The sequence below is a fragment of the Sus scrofa genome, chromosome 13 (genome assembly GCF_054392235.1).
Source record: "Sus scrofa isolate SSC_HxYL_T2T_F1_AM1 chromosome 13, Sscrofa_HxYL_maternal_Yorkshire_Landrace_v2.0, whole genome shotgun sequence".
NCBI lineage: Eukaryota > Metazoa > Chordata > Mammalia > Artiodactyla > Suidae > Sus > Sus scrofa.
In genome coordinates, this window is record NC_139395.1 from 136789873 (window position 1) to 136810241 (window position 20369).

The window sequence follows — 20369 nt, forward strand, 5'->3', positions numbered from 1 at the left end:
ATGGCTGAAAGACTTAAATATACGACTGGACACCATCAAACTCCTAGAAGAAAACATAGGCAAAACACTCTCTGACATCAACATCATGGATATTTTCTCAGGTCAGTCTCCCAAAGCAATAGAAATCAGAGCAAAAATAAACCCATGGGACCTCATCAAACTGAAAAGCTTTTGCACAGCAAAGGAAACCCAAAAGAAAACAAAAAGACAACTTACAGAATGGGAGAAAACAGTTTCAAATGATGCAACTGACAAGGGCTTAATCTCTAGAATATATAAACAACTTATACAACCCAACAGCAAAAAAACCAATCAATCAATGGAAAAATGGGCAAAAGACCTGAATAGACATTTCTCCAAAGAAGATATACAGATGGCCAACAAACACATGAAAAAATGCTCAACATCACTGATTATAAGAGAAATGCAAATCAAAACTACCATGAGATACCACCTCACACCAGTCAGAATGGCCATCATTAATAAATCCACAAATAACAAGTGCTGGAGGGGCTGTGGAGAAAAGGGAACCCTCCTGCACTGCTGGTGGGAATGTAAACTGGTACAGCCACTATGGAGAACAGTTTGGAGATACCTTAGAAATCTATACATAGAACTTCCATATGACCCCGCAATCCCACTCTTGGGCATCTATCCGGACAAAACTCTACTTAAAAGAGACACGTGCACCCGCATGTTCATTGCAGCACTATTCACAATAGCCAGGACATGGAAATAACCCAAATGTCCATCGACAGATGATTGGATTCGGAAGAGGTGGTATATATACACAATGGAATACTACTCAGCCATAAAAAAAGAATGACATAATGCCATTTGCAGCAACATGGATGGAACTAGAGAATCTCATACTGAGTGAAATGAGCCAGAAAGACAAAGACAAATACCATATGATATCACTTATAACTGGAATCTAATACCCAGCACAAATGAACATCTCCTCAGAAGAGAAAATCATGGACTTTGAGAAGAGACTTGTGGCTGCCTGATGGGAGGGGGAGGGAGTGGGAGGGATCGGGAACTTGGGCTTATCAAACACAACTTAGAATAGATTTACAAGGAGATCCTGCTGAATAGCATTGAGAACTATGTCTAGATACTCATGTTGCAACAGAAGAAAGGGTGGGGGAAAAATGTAATTGTAATGTATACATGTAAGGATAACCTCACCCCCTTGCTGTACAGTGGGAAAATAAAAAAAAAAAAATTTAAAGAGCAAAAAAAAAAAAAAACTTTCACAGAAAAAAAAAAAAGATGGTAGGAGGTGTGATTACACAATATAAGCAACCCCATACCCATCATGTGGGCAGCCCACAGACTGGAAAGTAACTGTATCAGAGACTCACCTATGGGAGTGAGAGTTCTGAGCCCCACATCAGGTCCCAAGCCTGGGGATCTGTCATTGGGAGAAGGAGCCCCTGAAGCATTTGTCATTGAGGGCCAGTGGGGCTTGTATGCAGGAGCTCCACAGGACTGGGGGAAACAGAGACCACATTCCTGAAAGGTGCACACAGGTTTTCATGTGCACTGGGCCCCAGGGAAAAGCAGAGACTCCAAGGGAATCTGGGTCAGAACTGACTGTGGTTCTTGGAGGATCTCCTGAAAAAAAAGGGGATGACTTTGGCTCATTGTGGGAGAAGGACACTGGAGGCAAAGGTCTGGGGAATAATCACTGGTGTGTGCTCCTTTAGAGGTGACCATTTTGGAAAAATCTGGCCCCACACAGCAGTGCTGAGAAGCCCCAGGCCAAACTATAATCCAGGTGGGATCACAGTGCCACCCATCTACAAATAGGCTGCCTAAAACCCCCCAGGTACACAGCCACCTCTAATCTTGACCAGAGGCAAAGCCCCACCCATCAGAGGGATAAGAATCAGCTCCACCTAACAGTGGGCAGGCACCAGTCCCTCCCATCAGGAAGTCCACAGCAAGCCCCTGTTCCAACTTAAGCCACAAGGGGGGCAGACATCAGAAGCAAGAGAGGCTACAACTCTATTATTTGCAAAAAGGAGACCAAACCAAAAGTCTATACAAAATGAAAAGGCAGAGAATTATGACTCAGATAAGGGAGCAAGAAAAAAACAAAAACAAAAACAGAAAAACTAAGTGATCTGGAGATTATCAACCTCCATGAAAAAAGTTTTAGACTGATGATAGTGAAGATGATTCAAGTTGTTGGAAATACACTGGAGGCAAAGATTGATAAATTTCAAGAAACATCAAGCAAAGAAATAGAATATTTAAGGAGATGCAAATACAATACTGAAATAAAAAATTCATTACAAGCAACCAACAGCAGAAAACAGGAGGCAGAAGAATGAATAAGCGAGGTGGAGGACAGACTAGTGGAAATCATGGATGTGGAACAAAAAAGAGAAAAAAGACTGAAAAGAAATGAAAACAGTCTAAGAGAACACTGAGACAATGTTAAACACACCAACACCCACTTTATAGGGGTGCCAAAAGGAGAAGAGAGAGAGAAAGGGACAGAAAAGATATTTGAAGAGATAATAGCCAAAAACTTCTCTAACATGAGAAAGGAATCACTCATTCAAATCCAGGAAGCACAATGAGTACCACAGAAAATAACCCAAGAAGGAACATCCCGAGACACATATTAATCAAACTGACCAAAATTAAGACAAAGAGAAAATACTGAAAGCAGCTAGGGAAAGAAACAACATACAAGGGAACTCTGATAAGGTTATCAGCAGATTTTTCAGCAGAAACTCTGCAGGCCAGAAGGGAATGGCACAATATTCTTAAACTGATGAAAGGGAAAAAACTCCAGCCAAGATTACTCTACCCAGCAAAGCTCTCATTCAGATTTTGAAGGAGAAATCAAAAGCTTTACAGACAAGCAAAAGCTAAGAGAATTCAGCAACACTAAACAAGCTTTATAACAAATACTAAAGGAACTTCTCTAGGCAGAAAAAAAAAGGCCACAACTGGAAAAACACCACAAATGGCATACATATAGTAAAGGTAGGTAATCATCCATGCACAAACATGCTACCAAAATCAGAAATCGTGAGAAGAGGAGGGTACAAATGCAGGACCCTGGAGATGCACTTGCAATTAAGAAATCAACAACTTAAAACAATCTCGTGTGTGTGTGTGTGTGTGTGTGTGTGTGTGTGTGTGTGTGTGTGTGTAGAGAGAGAGAGAGAGACTCCTATATCAAAACTTCAGGGTAACTGCGAACCAAATACCTATGATAGATACACACAGAAAAAAGAAAAAGCAATCCAAATATAACACTAAAGATAGTCATCAAACCACAAGAGGAGAGAACAAGAGAAGAAGGGAAGAAAAAAGAGCAACAAAAACACATCTATAACAGTTAATAAAATGGCAATAAGAACATACATATCAATAATTACCTTAAATATAAATGGACTAAATTCCCCAACCAAAAGACAGAGACTGGCTGAATGGATGCAAATATAAGACCCATACATATGCTGTCTTCAAGAGACTCACTTCACTTCTAGGGACACATACAAATTGAAAGTGAGAGAATGGAAGAAAATATCCCATGCAAACGGGAATCAAAAGAAACCTGGAGTAGCCATGCTCATAACAGACAAAATAGACCTTAAAATAAAGACTATTATAAGAGACTAAGAAGGACATTACATAATGATCAAAGGATCAATCCAAGAAGAAGATTTAACAATAGAGATGTATATGCACACAACATAGGATCACCTCAATATATAAGGCCGTTGGGAGACATGTTTCTACAATATTTTCTCAGCTTCTTTGTTTCTATTTTTATACTGAAAACTCCATCTTGTCCTGCTTTACTTTACCCCATATTCCTGCTTGAAAAACAGTAGCAGTGCTGGTAAATAACTTAAGTTTAAAAACAAAGACCAAAAGGCATAGGTTATTCTTGTGGTCAGCTGAATGAGGACATAATGCGTTCATCTAGGCATGCCGGACCTGTGTAGATTTGCACACCATTTGCACAGCATGATATGCCCTGTTAAAACAAGAGAAAGGGGAACCTCATGGCCCCAGGGGGTTTATGAGCGGTTGTTAGCAGAATATGCATCAGCAAGGAGAACGAGGTACAAACCTATGCACAAGGTGAAGACCTAGGCACCCCCGTTGCTGCAGATAGGCATGCCATCTGTGAAGCACAATCATGATTCTCTAAATGCTATGCATAGATAGCTGATGCCAAGCTTCCTCAATGCTTATGATTGTTAAATACCTAAAGGTCAGAATAAAAGCTTAACCAGCTATGTGACTTTTAAAATAATAAAAGAACTATATTCTGCACCTACAACCCCCTCCTCACTTGATGTAATCCTGAAGAGCACAATGAAAGCTGTGTGGTTTCTTGAGGTGGTGCTCTTGGTCCCTGACACCTTGAGTCCCCTGATTCCCACCTTTAATTAAGACAGATGTCTCTGTGTCTTGTTTTATGTTAACTTTTTCTTAAGTTTCACAGCACCTGTTCTTCAGCCCTCACCTGCTGAGCTGGTCTCGGCATAAGGCAACTGCTAACAACCATAAAAGGAGAAAATGACAATAACACAATAATAGCAGGGGACTTTAAGGCCCCACTTACAGCAATGGACAGATCATCCAGACAGAAAATCAACAAGGAAACACAGGCCTTATATGTCACATTAGACCAGATGGGCTTAAAAGACATTTATACGACATTTCATCCAAAAGCGGCAGAATACACATTCTTCTGAAGTGCACAAGGAGCATTCTCTAGGACTGATCACATTCTGGGTCACAAATCAAGCCTCAGTAAATTTTTTAAAAAATGGAAATCATATTAAGCATCTTTTCCAACCACAACTTTATATGAATGGAAATCAACAAAAAGAAAAAAACTGCAAAAAACACAAATGTGGAGAATAAACGACATGCTACAAAACAACCAATGTATCACTGAAGAAATCAAGGAGGAAATTAAAAAATACCTAGAAGCAGAGTTCCCATGTGCCGCAGCAGAAACAAATCCAACTAGGAAACATGAGGTTGTGAGTTCGATCCCTGGCCTCACTCAGTGGGTTAAGGATCTGGCATTGCATGAGCTGTGGTGTAGGTCGCAGACCTGGCTCAGATCTGATGTTGCTGTGGCTGTGACATAGGCTGGCAACTGTAGCTCCAATTCGACACCTAGCCTGGGAACCTCCATATGCTGCAGGTGCAGCCCTAAAAAGACCAAAAAAAAAACCTAGAAGCAACTGACAACAAAGACACAACAATCCAAAACCTATGGAAAGAGGAAAAGCGGTTCTAAGAGAGAAGTTTATAGCAATACAGACCTACCTTAGGAAACAAGAAAAAGCTCAAATAAACACTAAGATCCCACTAAGATCTAACTTTGCACCTAAAGCAATTAGAGAGAGAACAGACAAGACCTAAAGTTAGCAGAAGGAAAGAAATCATAAATATCAGAGCAGAAATAAATGAAATAGAAACAAAGAAAACAACAGAAAAGATCAATGAAACTAAAAGCTGGTTCTTTGAAAAGATCAGCAAAATTGATAAACCCTTGACCAAACTCATCAAGAAAAAAAGAGAGGAATAAAATCAATAAAATTAGAAATGAAAAAAAAGTTACAACAGACATTGTAGAAATACAAAGGATCATAAGAGACAAGCAACTATATGCCAATAAAATGGACAACCTTAAAGAAATGGACAGATGCTTGGAAAAGCACCATCTTCCAAGACTAAACCAAGGAAATATAGAAAAGATGAATGAACCAATCACAAGTACTGAAATTGAAACTGTGATTTTAAAACTTCCAACAAACTAAAGTCCAGGACCAGGTGGCTTCACAGGGGAGGTCTATCAAACATTTAGAGAAGAGCTAACACCTATCCTTCTGAAACTAATCCAAAAAATTTCAGAGGAAGGAACACTCCCAAATTCATTCTATGAGGCCACCATCACCGTGGTACCAAAACCAGACAAAGATACCTCAAAAAAAAAGAAAATTGCAGGCCAATTTCACTGATGAACATAAATGCAAAAATCCTCAACCAGGAGTTCCTGTCATGGAGCAGTGGAAACGAATCCAATTAGGAACCATGAGGTTGTGGGTTTGATCTCTGGCCTCGCTCAGTGGGTTAAGAATCCGACAGTGCCATGAACTGTGGTGTAGGTTGCAGACACAGCTCAGATCTGGCATTGCTGTGGCTGTGGCGTAGGCTGGCAGCTACAGCTCCAGTTAGACCCCTAGCCTGGGAACCTCCATATGCCTCAGGTTTTGGCCCTAAAAAGCAAATTAAAAAAAAATCCTCAACAAAATACAAGCAAACCAAATCCAAAAATACATTAAAAGGATTGTACACCATGATCAAGTGGGATTTATCCCAGGGATGCAAGGATTTTTTAATATCCACAAATCAATCAGTGTGATACACCACATCAACAAACTGAAGAATAAAAACCATATGATCCTCTTAACAGATACAGAAAAAGCCTTTGACAAAATCCAACACCCATTTCTGACAAAAAAAAACCCTCCAGAAAGTGGGCATAGAGGGAACCTACCTCAACATAATAATGGCCATATATGACAAACCCAGAGCTAACATTATTCTCAATGGTGAAAAGCTGAAAGAATCCCCACTAAGATCAGGAACAAGGAGTTCCTGTTGTGGCACAGTGGTTAACAAATCTGACTAGGAACCATGAGGTTGCAGGTTTGATCCCTGGCCTTGCTCCGTGGGTTAAGGATCCGGTGTTGCTGTGAGCTGTGCTGTAGGTCGCAGACCTGGCATTGCTGTGGCTGTGGTATAGGCCGGCAGCTACAGCTCTGCTTAGACCCCTAGGCTGGGAACCTCCATACACCATGGAAGCAGCCCTAGAAAAGGCAAAAAGACTAAATAAATAAATAAATAAATAAAAGATCAAGAACAAGACAAGGATGTCTGCTCTCACCACTATTATTCAACATAATTTTGAAGTCCTAGCCACAGCAATCAGAGAAGAAAAATAAATAAGAGGAATCCAAGCAGAGTTCCCATCAAGGCCCAGTGGAAACAAATTTGACTAGTATCTACAAGGGTGCAGTTTATATCCCTGGCCTTGCTCAGTGGGTTAAGTATCCAGCGTTACCATGAGCTGCAATATAGGTTACAGATGTGGCTTGGATCTTGTGTGGCTGTGGCTGTGGCATAGGCCAGCAGCTACAACTCTGATTCGACCCCTATCTTGGGAACCTCTACAAGCTGCAGTTGTGGCCCTAAAAAGCCAAAAGAGAGAGAGAGAGGGAAGGAAGGAAGGAAGCGAGAGAGAGAGAGAAAAAAAGAGAAATAAAAGGAATCCAAATTGGAAAGAAAGAAGTAATACTATCACTGTTTGCAGATGACATGATACTATACCTAGAAAATCCTAAAGACACTACCAGAAAACTGTTAGAGCTCATCAATGAATTTGGTAAAGTTGCAGGATACAAAATTAATACACATAATCAACTGCATTTCTATATGCTAACAATGAAAGAGCACAAAGAGAAATTAGGTAAACAATCCCATTTACCAAAAAGAATAAAATCCCTAGGAATAAAACTCCCTAAAGAGAGAAGAGACCTATACTTTGAAAACTATAAGATGCTGATGGAAGAAATTCAAGATGACACAAATAGGTGGAAAGACATACCATGCTCTTGGATTGGAAGAATCAATATTGTCAAAATGATTATACTACCCAAGGCAATCTACAGATTCAATGCAATCCCTATCAAATTACCAAGGACATTTTTCATAGAACTAGAACAAAATATCTTAAAGTTTGTTTGGAAGCACAAAAGACCCAGAATAGCCAAAGACATCCTGAGAAAGAAAAATGGAGTTGGAGGAATCAGGCTCCCTGACTTCAGACTATACTACAAAGCTATAGTCATCAAAACCATATGGTACTGGCACAAAAACAGAAATATAGATCAGTGGAACAGGAGAGAAAGCCCAGAATTAAACTCAGTCAACTAATCTATGACAAAGGAGGCAAGAATATACAATGGAGAAAGGACGGCTTGTACAATAAGTGGTGCTGGGAAAACTGGACAGCTACATGTAAAAGAATGAAATTAGAATATACTTCCTAACACCATACACAAAAATAAACTCAAAATGGATTAAAGACTTAAATATAATACCAGATACTATTAAACTCTTAGAGGAAAACATAGGCCAAATACTCTCTGACATAAACCACAGCAATATCTTCTCACATCCACCTCCTAGATTAATGATAATAAAAACAAAAATAAACAAATGAGACCTAATTAAACTTAAAAGTTTTTGCACAGCAAAGGAAACCCTAAACTGAATGAAAAGACTACCCACAAAATGGGAAAAAATATTTGTGAATGAAGTGACTGACAAGGGATTAATCTACAAAATTTATAAACACCTCCTGAAACTCAAAACCAAAAAAAAAAAAAAAAATCCATCAAAAAATGGGCAGAAGATCTAAAGAGATAATTCTCCAAAGACATATGTATGGCGAGAAAAAATACACAGAAAGATATTCAACACCACTAATTATTAGAGAAATACAAACGAAAACTACTATGAGGTCTTCCTCACACCAGCCAGAATGGCCATCATCAAAAAGTCTGCAAACTGGAGTTCCCATCATAGCTCAGTGGAAAGAAATCTGACTAGCATCTGTGAGGAGGCAGGTTCAATTCCTGGCTTCGTTCAGTGGGTTAAGGATCCAGCGTTGCCATGAGTTGTGGTGTAGGTCACATATGTGGCTCAGATCTGGCATTTCTGTGGCTGTGGTGTAGGCTGGCAGCTACAGCTCTGATTTGACTCCTAGCCTGGGAACCTCCATATGCCATAGGTGTAACCCTAAAATTAAAAAAAGAAACAAAACAAAAAACAAAGTCTACAAACAATAAATGCTGCAGAAGGTGTGGAGAAAAGGGGACCCTATTACACTGTTGGTAGAAATATAAACTGGTGCAACTACTATAGAAAGCAGTGTGGAGATTCCTCAAAAAACTAAAAATAGAATCTCCACCTGACACAGCAATCCCACTCCTGGGCATCTATACAGAGAAAACCATGACTCAAAAAGATACATGTACTCCAATGTTCATTGCAGCACTATATACAATAGCCAAGACACGGAAGCAACCTAAATGTCCATCGACAGAGGAGTGGATAAAGAAGATGTGGTACACATACACAATGGAATATTACTCAGCCATAAAAAGGAAAGAAATAATGGTATTTGCAGCAACATGGATAGATCTAGAAATTATCATGCTAAGTGAAGTTAGTCAGACAATGAGACATCACAATATATGCTATCACTTATATGTAGAATCTAAAAAAGAGGATATGATGAACTTCTTTGCAGAACAGATACTGACTCATAGACTGAAAAACTTATGGTTTCCAAAGGAGACAGGTTGGGGGTGGGGAGGATGGGCTGGTGGTTTGGGATGGAAATGCTATGAAATTGGGTTGTGATGACTGCTGCAAACTACAAATGTAATAAAATTCATTGAGTTTTAAAAAAAAAAAAGAAATGCAAGAGACTCAGTATAGCTGAAATAATCACGGAGAGATCACAGTTGGCAGACCCACATTTTCTGATTTCAAAACTTACTATAGACTACCATAATCAAGATAGTGTGGTACTAACATAAGGATAGACATATGGATCAATAAAATAGAATTGAGGAGTTCCCGTCGTGGCGCAGTGGTTAACGAATCCGACTAGGAACCATGAGGTTGCGGGTTCGGTCCCTGCCCTTGCTCAGTGGGTTAACGATCCGGCGTTGCCGTGAGCTGTGATGTAAATTGCAGACACAGCTCGGATCCCGCGTTGCTGTGGCTCTGGCGTAGGCCGGTGGCTACAGCTCCGATTCAACCCCTAGCCTGGGAACCTCCATATGCCACGGGAGCGGCCCAAGAAATAGCAACAACAACAACAAAAGACAAAAGACAAAAAAAAAAAAAAAAAGAATTGAGAATTCATAATAAATTCTAACATTTATGATCAATTAATTTTTACAAATGGGCCTAGACAATTTAAACTGAAAGTAGATCATAGACCTAAGTTTAAGAGCTAAAACCAAAAAAAAAAAAAAAAAAAAAAAGCTAAAACCTAGAAGAAAACACAGTATTAAATCTTCATGACCTTGGGTTGAGCAATGATTTCTTACGTATAACACCAAAAGCACAACTGATAAAAGATAAGATAGATAAATTGGACATCATCAAAATAAAAAACTTCTGTTTTGGAGTTCCTGTCGTGGCACAGCAGAAACAAATCCACCTAGGAACCATGAGGTTGTGGGTTCAATCCCTGGCCTCGCTCAGAGGGTTAAGGATCCGGCATTGCCGTGAGCTGTGAGGTCGCAGATGTGGCTCAGATTTGGTGTGGCTGTGGCCATGGCGTAGGCTGGCAGCTGTAGTTCTGCCTGGACCCCTAGCCTGGGAACTTCCATATGCCATGGGTGTGGCCCTAAAAAGCAAAAAAAAAAAAAAAAAAAAAAACTTCTCTTTTAAGGAACCATCAAGAAAGTGGGGGGGGGGGGTGTTGGGGGAAGCCCAAAGACTGGGAGAAAATAAATATTTGAAGGTCATATATCTAAGGGATTTGCCTCCAGAAAACATAAAGAACTCTTACAACTGAACAATAAATAGATAACAATTTTAAAAGGAGCAAAGAATTTGAATAGATGTCTCACCAAAGAAAATATACAAGTGGCCAATAAGCACGTGAAAAGACGTTCAACATATTAGTCATTAGGAGAATGCAAATCAAAACCTGAGACACTACACTCATGAAGATGCTCTGATCAAAAACACCGAGAGTTTCCATTGTGGTGCAGTGGGTTAAGGATATGGCATTGCTGCAGCTGTGGTGTAGGTCACAGCTGCAGCTTGGATTCAATCCCTGGCCTGGGAGTTTCCATATGCCACAGGTGCGATTGAAAAGGGAAAAAAAAAAAAGATAATAACGAGTGTTGGATGAGGACATGGAGAAATTGGAACCTCATATGTTGCTAATGGGAAAGTAAAATGGTGTAGCCTTTTTGGAAAAGAGTTTGCAGTTCCTCAAAATGATAAACATAAAGTCACCTTATGACCCAACGATTCTACTCCAAAGTATATACCCAAGATAACTGAAAACACTTGTCCCCACAACACTTTTACAGAAATGTTCATTGCAGAATTATTCTTAATAGCCAAGAAATGGAAAAAAAACTAAATGTCCATCCACTGATGATGGATAAACAAAATATGGTATATCCTTATGTTGGACTATTGTTTGGCCATAAAAAAGAATGAAGTACTGATACACGTCACAACATAGATGAACCCTGAGAACTTTCTGTAAGTGAAAGACACAAAGGCCACCTTGTGTCATAACATTTGTATGAAATGTCCAGAATAAGCACTTTCATAGAGGTAGAAAGTAGATTAATAACTGCCTCCAGGTGATGGGGGAGGACATAGTGGAGAGTTAGAGGAATGGGACGTGACTACTAATAGATACAAGCTTTCTTTACAGGATGACAAAAATGTATTAAAATTAGACGATGGTGATAGTGGTATAGCTCTCTAAATATACTAAATATATTGAATTGCACACCTTAAATGAGTGAACCGTATGGTATGAAAATTATATCTCAATAAAGTTGCTAAATAAAACCAAGTGACATACTACAAAGATAACTGACCAGTACTTATCAAAAGTGTCAAAATCATGAAAAGCAAAGACAGAGGAATCACCACAGATTGGAGAAGTGACAACTAAATGTAATGGGGGATCTTAATCTAATCCTGGAACAGAAAAGTGATACTGAAAGGGGAAACGGCTGAAATTTTAATAAGTCTGTAACTTAATAATATTGTACCAGCATTAATTTTTAAAATTTCATGTATTATTGTACTATGGTTATGTAAATTGTTAACATGAGTGAAAGAATATTTGGAAATTCTCTATACTCTTTTGCAACTTTTCCAAAAATCTAAAATTATCTCAAAATAATTATTTTTTAAGAGAGAAACTTAGGTATTTCAACCAATCACAATGTATGACATTTATTTTGATCCAGAATAAAACAATAAGCTGTTGAAATAAGAAACACTTATAATTGGGAAAATTTGAACACTGAGTGGACGGTTAATGATATCCAAAAAACTTTGTCAATTTTCAGTAGGATAATAGCATTGTGGTTATTTCTGTTAAATAAATCTTTTCTTCCATGGAGTTCCCATCATGGCGCAGCAGAAACGAATCCAACTAGGAACCATGAGGTTGTGGGTTTGATCCCTAGCCTCCCTCAGTGGGTTAAGGATCTGGTGTTGCCATGAGCTGTGGTGTAGATTGCAGATGCAGCTCGGATCTGGTGTTACTGTGGCTGTGGTGCAGGCTGGCACCTGCAGCTCTGATTCAACCAACCCCTAGCCTGGGAAGCTCCATATGCCACAGGTGCAGCCCCAAAAAGACAAAAAAAAGTTCTCTCATTATAATTTGATCATTTCAATTTTTAGTACAGCTTACCAACAAATTTGTTTTAGACAACATTTCCATCTTTTCACTTTCAGCTTTTCTGAGTCCCTACGTCTGAAGTGTGTCACTTATAAACAGTATATTGCTGAATTTTATTTCTTGGTCCAGTATATATGCGAATAATAAAAAAAGATCTTAGAACATCTTAACTCTAATCACCTCCTTCCTGATTTATAAGTAATCTAGTACCTTCTTTCTTTAACACCCCCAATTAAGACATTAATATTATTTTATATCATTATTTGTTTAGATTACTCACATATTTACAATTTTCTTTACTAGGTCTTCTTACTGCAGCTAAGACCTTTGTTCTGGAATTTTCTCCTTCTGCTTGAGAAATATCTTCGAACAGTGCCATTCAATATGTGGTCAAAATGGTGGAAATTTTCTATATTTTCACTGTCCAATATACTAGCCACTAACCACATATGACTACTGAGCACTTGAAATGGGGCAAAGGTGATTACATTACTGAAATTTTAATTTCATGTAATTTTAATAGCTATATATGGCTAATGGCTACTGCACTAGACAGTGTAACTTTAGAAATTCCTTTAGTTGAGGTCTTTTGATGATTGGTCTCAGTTTTTGCTTATCTGAAAATGTATTTATTTCCTGTTCTTGAAAGATAATTTCTGAGAAGACAATTCTAGGTTGATACACTGTTCCTATAATCCTTGATCATTTGGATTCAAAATCCTAATGTTCAGGCTAGTCTCACTGGCCATATTTTTTTTCTTCTTGACAATGCCGACTCAGAAACCCTATTGGCTCTTCCATCCAACCAGAACAGGCTGACAATTGGTGAGTAGTTTGGTGCACAAAATGACCTCTAGGGGGTGGTGTTGCCTAACTCCATAAGCCATCTTCCCGCATTTTCTCAAGACCTAGCCAAAGCAGTGTTTTGCCTCTGTCAATGGTTTCTTTTCTTTTTTACACCCATCCTCTCCTCCCTTGAGTAGTTTGTTATGTTTTTTTTTTTGGGGGGGGGAGGTGTTTTGGGTTTTCGTTTTTGTTTTTTGTCTTTTTAGGGCCACACCCACAGCATATGAAGGTTCCCAGGCTAGGGGTCCAATCATAGCTGTAGCCACAGGCCTACACCAGAGCCATAGCGACGCGGGATCTGAGCCTCGTCTGTGACCTACACCACAGCTCACAGCAACGCTGGATCATTAACCCACTGAGAGAGGCAAAGGACTGAACCTCCTCCCTTAGTTTTTAAGTGAAGTTTCTTTTGAATAATACCAACCTATTTCAACTGAGCTATGGAGAAAGTTTAAAGGATATCTTTCCTCAATTCTTAGCCTGGAAAACAAAGATGATTGTCATATCTCTGGAGACTAGATTATCACCTCTGGAGGTGATAGTGAAGATTCCAGGGGGAAGAAAAACAAAAACAGGGAACAGAGGAGAGCTCAGAACTTTAATTCTTCCATTATTTTATATCAAGCTAGGACATGAATAGTAAAATCTTCAGCTACCCCATAGCATATTAAGAACTGTCAATTTTCAGAATAACTTCGGACCTAAAAGTAACTAGAAAGATAAACACTTGTGGCAGTAAATAATTGGCTCTGATCACTAGGCACAAGTAAGCCCAGCTGATTTACCCTCAAAGTGCTCCAATCCATCAGTTCAATGCATATAAAAACCAGAGCCCTGACTTTTTGGCAATGCCTAAAAAAGGCCAGCTCTTGTACATGTATCAAGGGTGTCCTAAGGGAACATATCATACTATTATTATTTTGACATATTTACAGGTAGAACCTAGAGAGGGAAAAAGAGCTCTTTAAAAGACGAAAACACAGGGGGAAAGCCTCATGACATTGGGTTTGACAATGATTTCTTGGATCTCCACCAAAAGTAAGGCCACAAAAGAAAAAATAGATAGTGGGACTTCATCAAAATTTAAAACATTTGTACATCAAAAGACACTACCAAAAGAGGAGTTCCCGTCATGGCGCAGTGGTTAACTAATCCGACTAGGAACCATGAGGTTGCAGGTTCAATCCCTGGCCTTGCTCAGTGGGTTAAGGATCCAGCGTTGCCGTGAGCTGTGGTGTGGGTCGCAGACGAGGCTCGGATCCCGCGTTGCTGTGGCTCTGGCGTAGGCCGGTGGCTACAGCTCCATTTCAACCCCTAGACTGGGAACCTCCCATATGCCGTGGGAGTGGCTCTAGAAAAGGCAAAAAGACCAAAAATAAATAAATAAATAAACTACCAAAAGAGTAAAAAGGCAACATATGGAATTGGAGAAAATATGTGTAAGCCATGTATCTAAAAAAGGATATACTAAATTGATACCCAGAATACATAAAGAACTCCTACAACTCAACAAAAACAATAACAAAATGGATTTTTAAAAAGGCAAAGGAGGGCGTTCCTTGGTGGTCTAGTGATTAGGGCTTGGTGCTTTCACCACCGTGGCCTGGGTTCAACCCTTGGTCTGGAAACTGAGATTCCACCTCAAGCCATTGCATATCATAGCCAAAAATAATAATAATAAGCACATCAAAATGTGTTCAACATCACTAATCATTAGACAAATGCAAACCAAAACCACAATGAGATACCACTTCACACCTATTAGGATGGACATTATAAAATTTTATTTTATTTTTGCTTTTTAGGGCCGCACCCACAGCATATGGAGGTTCCCAGGACAGAGGTCTAATCAGAGCTGTACCTGCCAGCCTACACCACAGCCACAGCAACGGGGGATCCAAGCCACATCTGTGACCTACACCACAGCTCATGGCAATGCTAGATCCTTAACCCACTGAGTAAGGCTAGGGATCAAATCTGCAACCTCATGGTTCCCAGTTGGATTTGCTTCCACTGAGCTACAATGGGAAGTCCCCGGACACTATAAGATTTTTTTTTTAAATGTGGAGTTCCCGTCGTGGCTCAGTGGTTAACGAACCCAACTAGCATCCATGAGGACATGGGTTCAATCCCCGTCCTTGAGAAGAGAATGGGACATTATTGTTTAGTGGATACAGGCTTTCATCTTGCAAAATGAAATGAGTTCTGTGGATGGATGGTAGTGATGGTAGCACAATAACGTGAATGTACTTAACACCACTGAACTGTGCACTTAAAATGATTAAGATGGTAAATTTTATGTTACCTGTATTTTACCACAATAAAAAAAAATAAGCCTCAGCTTGGGGGAGCCTGAAATTACTTTTACTATTTATTTAAATTTGATGAGACACTCATTTACTGACTAGCAACAACCAGTCACTCACTCAGTAAATATTTATTGAGCATGTGCCATGTGTCACGTACTCTTTTAAACACCTGGGATACAGTAGTGAATAAAACAGATTTTCATAGAGCTTACATTCTAAACTGATTAATATTCAAGACTCATTTTGAAACCTAAACGGTAATGTGTTCATTTACAAAAAGAACCAGAACTGACCGTCCACCAAAGAAATACAAATGGTCTTCTAAAATAAGAAAACATATTCAGGAGTTCCCATCATGGCGCAGTGGTTAACGAATCCGACTAGGAACCATGAGGTTGCGGGTTCGGTCCCTGCCCTTGCTCAGTGGGTTAATGATCCGGAGATGCCGTGAGCTGTGGTGTAGATTGCAGATGCGGCTCGGATCCCGCGTTGCTGTGGCTCTGGCATAGGCCGGTGGCTACAGCTCCGATTGGACCCCTAGCCTGGGAACCTCCATATGCCGCAGGAGCAGCCCAAGAAATAGCAACAACAACAACAACAAAAAAAGACAAAAAGACAAAAAAAAAAAAAAAAGAAAACATATTCAACCTCACTCTAACTAAGAGAAATGCAAATTAAAACTATACTTTGTGGAGTTCCCATAGTAGCTCAGCAGTTAGCAAACCCGACTAGCATCCATGAGGACAAGGGTTCAATCCCTGGCCCTGATCAGTGGGTTAAGGATCTGGCGTTGCCGTGAGCTATGCTGTAGCTCGCAGACACAGCTCAGATCTGGCATCAATGTGGCTGTGGCATAGGCCAGCAGCTGCAGATCCAATTGGGCCCCTAGCGTGGGAACCTCTGTATGCCATGGGTGCAGCCCTAAAAAGACAAAAAGACCCCCTCCCAAAAAAAACTATACTTTGTTTCCCTATAGATTGACAGAAAGTTGAAACTGTTGACTACACACTGTGAAGCTGTGGGGGAACAGGCACTCTGATACACTGCCAGTGTCAGGGCAAAATAGCACACTTTCCATGGATGGTCATTAAATAATGACACCAGGAGCAATGAAGCCTCAAGCAGGCTTCCCAGTGAGTTCAACAGCATATCCCCTCCCATGGGAAGTGAATTCAATTTGAACCCATTACTCTCCTTTAAGAACAAAATCTAAGAAATAAAAGCAAATTTATAAAGAAATCAATAGGAGAAGGCTAGTTGCAGCATTATTTCTAAGAGCAAAATCTGCAACAAAAAAATTAATGTTTACCAGTTGAGAAACACTTGGATGAATATGGTATATTATACCTCAGAGTGTCATGGAATCATTGAAAACAGCGAGGTGTGTACACATTCCACCATATATTAAATAAAAATTAAGTTACAGACAAAAATGCATCAGTATAATAAGAGCTAATACTTAAACTGTGTGACAATGTGTCAAACAGAATGATATGGCCTTTTCATAATATAATCTCATGTAAGCCTCACAACAACCTTATGAGCTAAGTACTATTATCATCATATTTCAAACATGAGGCAGTCCAGGCATAGAGAGATTTAGTAACCTGCCCAAGATTAAACAGCTAGTAAGTTACTAGGAACTGGAATGGAACCAAGGCACTCTGGCTCTGGGGTACCAGTATATAATCATATAGTACACTGTCTCTAAGCACAATCCTGTATATGGATATGTGTAGATCTAATGTAAGTTTGAATATACGAACATGGAGTGTGTGTGTGTTTAGATATATGCCTAAACTTAAACTTATCTATACATAAACTTGGCAGGGAAATAGAAAAAATAACCGTTAATTTTTTTTTTTTTAGCTGTGTGTGGCATGTGGAAGTTCCCCGGGATCAAACCCACAGCAGAGCAGTGACCTGGGCCACTGTAGTGGCAATGCCAGATCCTTAACTTGCTGCACCACAAGAAATTCCCCCCTTAAATGATTAATAATGGTAATAACTCGGAGTTCCCGTCGTGGCACAGTGATTAACGAATCCGACTAGGAACCATGAGGTTGCGGGTTCGATCCCTGCCCTTGCTCAGTGGGTTAACGATCCGGCGTTGCCGTGAGCTGTGGTGTAGGTTGCAGACGCGGCTCGGATCCCGCGTTGCTGTGGCTCTGGCATAGGCCGGTGGCTACAGCTCCGATTCAACCCCTAGCCTGGGAACCTCCACATGCCGCGGGAGCGGCCCAAGAAATAGCAACAACAACAACAACAACAACAAAAAGACAAAAGACAAAAAATAATAATAATAATAATGGTAATAACTCTAGGGTCAGGGTAGAAAGAGATAAGGGTAAGGAATTGTTTGTTTTTGATAGCTGTCATCTAATGTGTGTGAGGTGACAATTTTGTTGTAGTCTTGATTTGCACTTCCCTAATAATTAGTCATGTAAAGTATATTTCATGTGCTTGTTGGTCATTTGTGTATCGTTTTTTGAGAACTGTCCATTCAAATCCTTTACCCATTTTCGTTTTGTTGTTGTTGTTGAATCGAATAACTTTTAAAGCTGAAAAAGCTTAACGAGGAAGTTCCCTTCATGGCTCAGCTATTAACAAACCCAACTAGCATCCATGAGGATGTGGGTTCCATCCCTGACCCAGCTCAATGGGTTAAGGATCTGTGTTACGGTGAGCTATGGTTGTAGGTCTCAGACTCGGCTCAGATCCAGCATTGCTATGACTGTGGTGTAGGCCAGCGGCTATAGCTCCGAATCGACCCCTAGCCTGGGAGCTTCCATATGCCTCAGGTGCTACGCTAAAAAGCAAAAAAGAAAAAAGAAAAAAAAAAGATTAAAGAGTCCAGAAAGAGTTTCCCTAAGGCCCACCCACTAAAACCTTATCTATCCGGCTACCAGTCTACAGAATTACAAACCCTGGATTTACCTCTCACACTTTCAGAAGTGTCACAAGTCATTTAAAATTTTCTACAATTGGACCTACTTTTCATACTCTCATCACAGTTCCACTCCACCGCTTGTGCGTGCTCGCAAATTACTAGTCCTGTTTACTCACCCTTCTTGTTTCTTTTTTCCTGTGGATTTGTAGCACAGTCCAACACCTTCTACAATGTACACTCACTTAATTGAAAACTTTTACTGACTTGCCTTCTGCAGGCTAAAATTTCCAAAATTCTTAGGAAATGGTCTTTCACTTAACGCCATCATTAACTGGTAAAGGGAAGAAATGAGAGACTCCTTGGACCCACGAGGAGTGTGCCTGAGTACCACCGGTCCAGCTGCTGCCCCAAAGGGAAAACAACAAATCTCAGCCCTTCCAACCCCAAATCCTGACGTGCAACACAGCCCTCGGGTGGGAACAAATTGTGCAGAAACTTTGCAGGATGGTGGAATTCCAACGAAAAGAGTGAGGTACCTTGCAGGAAAGCTTCTTGCCCACCAAAGGACACCCAACCCGCCTCACCTCGCTTCCACCACATCCCCGAGGTCCCAAGCTTCAGCAGGCCTGGCTTACCAGCTCAGCCACTGCCTCTTTCCCCAAATGCTGCTGCTCCTCGAGCACCTTTGCACTTCTGTCACCAAGGTTTGCTGCTTACCTTGGGGATCTACTCAATTTTATAGTATTCTTGGGAGTTCCCATCGTAGAGCAGCAGAAAGGAATCCTAGTAGGAACCACGAGGATGCAGGTTCGATCCCCAACCTCACTCAGTGGGTTAAGGATCCTGTGTTGCCGTGACCTGTAGTGTAGATCGCAGACGCGGCTTGGATCTGGCGTTGCTGTGGCTGTGGTGTAGGTTGGCAGCTCTAAGTCCTATTTGACCCCTATCATGGGAACCTCCATATGCCGTGGGTGTGGCCCTAAAAAGACAAAAGACAGAAAAATAATAATACAGTGTTCTTGGACCCACTCCATGGGGTTTCAATAAATGCTTGACATGCTGAATGAATGAATGAAGATGTCAAAAAATAGTAAATTTTTGGCCATGCAAAACTTGGCAGAAAGATTGTAGAGCTATGACGTCTTACAGATTGGGTTCCAATACCAGTTCTTCCATCTACTAGCTGAATGAACTTCATCCCACTGAGAGTTCCAGAAATGTTTGTTGAATGAATGAGTAAAAGGTTCTCCAAGATGTGTGACGAAGTAAGTGCAATAACGCTTGTATCATTCCTGTCCACAATCAGCGCTTTACCAGAGTTACTACTCTCTCTACTATTCCGCGTTCTGTATTCACATAGACTGTTAGTCCCCTGAGGGATAGGAATGTCTGACTCAGTTCTGAATTCCCCAAGGTGCCAGGTCACATTAGGTGACGAGAATAAAGACGGAGGACCACAATTTTTGAGGTGCTCAGGTGGCTGGGGTGGGGGGGTGGCAGAGAAAATTACACATCCAGAAAGGTTCTGGCCGTTTCGCAAAGACCAGAAGTCTCATTATCCCGCAAGAACCTCAGCTTGCTCACGTACAAATGACGGCCGACTCTACTTGCCAATAGACTCTGCAGTCCATAGGACCCCAGGCCCAGGCGCCTCAACAGGTCACCTTCCGCAGCGCTGGGCCGCAGACCTCACTCCTCCCTGCCCAACCTCTGGGCTGAGGAAGACGCATGCGCACTCCTCTCTCCGCGGCTCCTCCCGCCCTTCCTTCTCTAGTCCTTCGCGTTTCGAGTGCTAGGT

The 20369-nt window shown here is 40.5% G+C and overlaps 1 long non-coding RNA gene across 2 annotated transcripts in view; it reads right to left on the minus strand.

Annotated features, from left to right (window-relative positions):
* LOC106507270 (uncharacterized) overlaps window positions 1-20288 on the minus strand; it is an 84280-nt gene extending 63992 nt beyond the window's left edge. For both annotated transcript variants that reach the window (XR_014824458.1, XR_002337773.2), the window contains exon 1: window positions 19289-20288. This is a non-coding gene — a long non-coding RNA (uncharacterized LOC106507270). The remainder of the gene's footprint in view (window positions 1-19288) is intronic.
* Window positions 20289-20369: the final 81 nt, after the last annotated feature.